The 4,080-nt window shown below is 51.5% G+C and overlaps 1 long non-coding RNA gene across 1 annotated transcript; it reads left to right on the plus strand.

The window, feature by feature from the left end:
• Nucleotides 1-1,752: 1,752 nt before the first annotated feature.
• LOC137452906 (uncharacterized) lies at nucleotides 1,753-3,725 on the plus strand. The gene is made up of 3 exons (XR_010990199.1): nucleotides 1,753-1,931; nucleotides 2,056-2,212; nucleotides 3,576-3,725. It is a non-coding gene; the product is annotated as an uncharacterized lncRNA (long non-coding RNA).
• The last annotated feature ends 355 nt before the right edge of the window (nucleotides 3,726-4,080 follow it).

The raw sequence follows: 4,080 nt of genomic DNA on the forward strand, positions 1-4,080 counted from the left end.
AGGAGCGTGGCCAGAGACGGACGAAGCGAAAGATGTCAGTGGGAGCGTGTGCAAGACTGAGACGTAGATAATACCTACGAAGCGAGCGGGAGTCCCGATCTGCGGTTCCACGTCTTCTTGAGGAGCGTGGCCAGAGACGGACGAAGCGAAAGGTGTCAATGGGAGCACGGCCAGTCACGGAATCTGCAGCATTAGTGCTTGTTGCACGTCATTGTGGTTTGGTGTAGGAGGCGTATATGGTTTCTAGTACTAATAAACTAAGAAACAAAAGCAGGGCAAGGAAGTAGCAACATCCTTCTGAAAACAAATGAAGGAAGGTCCCCTGCCTAAGGGAAGAACATGGCATATTTCTAAACTGTGTGTTGTAGTATGTGCAATTTGTTTTTACATGCTAGAAGCCTTTGCAGGTAAGTGAGGAGAAGGACAGGGGTGCTAGCTAAAGCTTTCTAAATGCCCAGTAATAGCATTTGTGAGTATGGAGGTAGGGAGGAGAGATTATTCAGGTGGAGATTAGGGCAAGGGGCGGATGGGCAAAGGGGCGGATGGGCAACTTAGGGTCCGGGTGAGGATTGCGTTTGGGGTCGGGTTTTAACGATAGTGTGGTGGTCAGGGGGTTTAGGGTTTGCGTCGTGGACAGCACCAGGGTGAGGGTGCAGGGGCCGGCAGACGTAGGGTTAGGGGGTTGGGGTTAGGGGGTTAGGGTTAGGGGTGGTGGCAAAGGGGGTGGCAAAGAGACTTCCCTTGTTTCCAGTGTGGAAAACCCCTTGTTTGTCCCCTGACCCCAGAAGCTTCTCACAGGGGCTGTGTTCCTCACTAACAGCAAGGCTGCGCTCGGCCCCTGGGGATGCTGCAACCGGAGCAGAGAAGCTGTGTTCCTGGCAGTTCTCTCTCCACCTGGATCAGGATGAAGGTGCAGGCCATTGCTCTGCAGCTAGGCACTGCTGAGAGCTGCAGCTGGTACCCAGATCAAAGACAGCTTTGTCTCTAAGGCCAGTGCTGCCGTGCCGCGGCGTGTGCCGCCCCGGGGGAGCTAATTTCTGCAGCCTAACTGCGCTGAATGCTCGAAAATTCTTAGGGGAAGAGCGGTGAGCGGAGAGCTTGACTCGAGCGTCGCTATGGATCCAGCGCCTGCGCCCTAGCCCGGCTCTGCTCGCGCCAGGGGGGCAGCGTCCCGGTGGTCGCTATGGATACGGCACCTGCACCCTAGCCCGGCTCTGCTCGCGCCAGGGGGGCAGCATCCCGGTGGTCGCTATGGATACGGCGCCTGCGCCGCAGCGGGTCTGGTCCCGCGCACGCGCCCTCCTCGCGGGCTGCGCCCCGCTTTTCTGGCTGGGGGGTCGGGCGCCGCGCAGAGCAGCTTTGGAGCCGGACCGGTCGCGGAGAGCCCTGATTCGGCGCCTGATGCCGTTCTGTGCCCCAGGGTGCCTGCGAACCGCCGTCCTTTGGCGGGGCAAGGGGTCCTGGCGCATTCGGGGAGCTTGCAGTGCGGTTTCTGGTGTCGCTGCCGGCCCGGGACTCCCAGGTGTGTTCCTTCCGGCGTCTGAAGGTGGTCTGGGGCCATCGGCAGGGCTTTTGGGGGTGACGGAGGAGGTCTGGGGGCACCTAAAAGGGTCTGGGGATATGTAAAGTTCTGGTGGGGCCATCTGAAAGGATCAAGGGTCGTGGAGAGGCAGCTGGGCACCTCCGACGGACCCTTTGGGAGGTCTCTGCAGGCTCCCGTGGGAGCTGGGGGTGTCTCGGGGTGGGTTTGGGTTTGTGCTGCAAACAGCGTTGATAATGCAGGGACGTTTTAATTCCCACTGAGCGCATTGCATATTCAGCAAGGATTTTCTAATTTAGCAAGGCTATGTCACATGCTCAGCCAGAAGACTGGAGGGCAGGTTGGCCGGTGGACTACTCTCCAGGACTGGATTGACCTCACTCAGCTGATGGTGAGCAATAGCCTTAATTTCCATTCCTTATCCTCCTTAGGACTTCTGCTATTGTTATTATTGCTCTTATTATTGGTATTACTATTATTCCTACCCCTGAGTTTTCTCACTTTCCCCCTTCCAGTTGTCTTCCCCCCACATCCTGCTGTGTGATGCTTGTTTGCTAGCTGGCGAGTGCCCTCAGGGCTGTGCCGGACACAGAGCCTGCTTGTGTCATCTGCCTTAGGCACACTCATGTGAATCCAGCATTCAGAGAGGCGCTGCCTGTTGGAAAGATAAAGGTGAGCCAATTCAGTCCTAGCAATGTGATGTCTGCAGGTAGCCAGCAGCTTGGCATGTTCTCCTGAACTCAGAGCCAGACAGCAGGATGTCTCATCTAGGCTCAGAAACTCAGGTGCTAAGAGTGACCTGTGGTAAAAGCTGTGAACAATTGAATTGACATGTCAGTAGGGTTTGGACACAGGGTCGTGGAAGTCTCAGTGGGACAGACGCTCCAGTTTCGGAAGCCTGTATTTCATGTTGCAAGGAGGTCGTTCTACAGCTGAACACAGCTGTGTGTGTACAGCCGTGAAGTGCAAACCAAATGATTTCCTGAGCTCATCTGAATCCCAGAGCTCATGAAATTCAGGCCTGCCTTCCTGTAGTGTTGGATCTCTCAAGGGGAAAAGTGAAGAGGAGGAGAACTCTTTAGCTTTCTCTCTCTTTTCTTTCCCTCGATACACTTTGTCTTGCTTGGCTTTGAATCACAACTGTGACGTTCGGTTAGGTGGTGAATGTGTACTAGGTGGTACGACACCAAAAGAAGGAAAAAAGAACAGGAATAATTTGCGTTATAGATGACTCCAGGTAAAAGTTTTTGGTAACAGTTTTATTGGCACTAAAAGATCATAAAAAGGGAATAAAGTGCAATAAAAGGCAAGCAAAGCAGCGCGCTGGGCTTGAGAGGGGACAAAACTCCACCTCCATAGCAGCCTTACAATAGTTTTCTTCATCTTCTATAGTTACATCATCTACATAAGCAAACTTATGCTAAACAGAAGGCAGGCATGTGATAATGAGTCTTAGAGTAGGCGGTCAAATCCCTTCTCCCCACATTTGGGTGGTAAGGGTCAATGTATCCATTTTCTCACGTGCGCAATTTTGCAGGCTTCTTATCTGAAGAAAACAAATTCCTAGGTCTGAATGTTTATCTTTAAGATAAGCTCCGCCTCAGCCGTGATGTCTCCAACTAACCAGACAGTATCCTTGCAAGTCTGCAAGATATGTTTCTTTCCCTTTGCTCTCAAAACAGGCCTCACAAGATCCTGACCCTTAATCCCAGGGCACTCTAAGTCTTATAATTTTAAACATAGATCACCAGTATATTCATCACAATTTGTCATAAAAACCCCACAATTCCTGTAGGATTTCAAGTTCCTGCTTGATAATATAAAGCAGTCTGTGTTTTGTTGGTTGTTTTAGTTTCCTTGCTGTGCTGCAAAGATTTTGATAGGAATTTCTAGGTATTAACTACAGCCAGGGCAATCCTTCAAGTGCCCTAGGAATGCAGTGAAAACCTTTTGAGAATTGTTCCTGCTCTGTTACTCCTCAAGCTATGAGCAGACACACAGACAGTTGTTAACAGACTTTCTTTGATCATTCCAGGTCTGGTGTGCTGGGACTGGCAGGATTTTCCTGAGCTGTCCACGTACAGTTTCTGTTGACACTCTTCAGCTCGTACATCCGGTTTGCTGACAGAGGGTGTGGGGTTTGTGGGGCCCGGCAGCGAGAGTTTTCCAAAGAGGAGCTCTTAAGGGCAGCTCCAAGGTTAGGTTTGGATTCTCCTGGAGTTGCACACAGAACGAGTCTCACGATTCCAGTGGTCTAATTTTATAGCTGCATTTTCTTCTCTCTGCCTAGGTGAGAGAATGACCTCACTAAAGAAGAGAGATAGCCTGAGCTCTACAGGAACCTTGAACCCAAGCAGCCAGTGCCTTCTGTGAGTACAAGCTGTTCTTGTTCAACGTGGAACTAGTTGAGAGCTGAAGCCAGACCACACCTTAATTCCCTCAGCTTCCTCTTCTGCAGATTAAACAGTCCCAGTTCCTTCAGCCACTCCTCATAAGACTTGTTATCCAGACCCTTCACCAGCTTTGTGGCCCTTCTCTGG

This window comes from Melanerpes formicivorus, unplaced genomic scaffold (genome assembly GCF_026170545.1).
Source record: "Melanerpes formicivorus ecotype bairdi unplaced genomic scaffold, bMelFor1.0.p_v2 SCAF_60, whole genome shotgun sequence".
NCBI classification, from domain to species: Eukaryota; Metazoa; Chordata; class Aves; order Piciformes; family Picidae; genus Melanerpes; species Melanerpes formicivorus.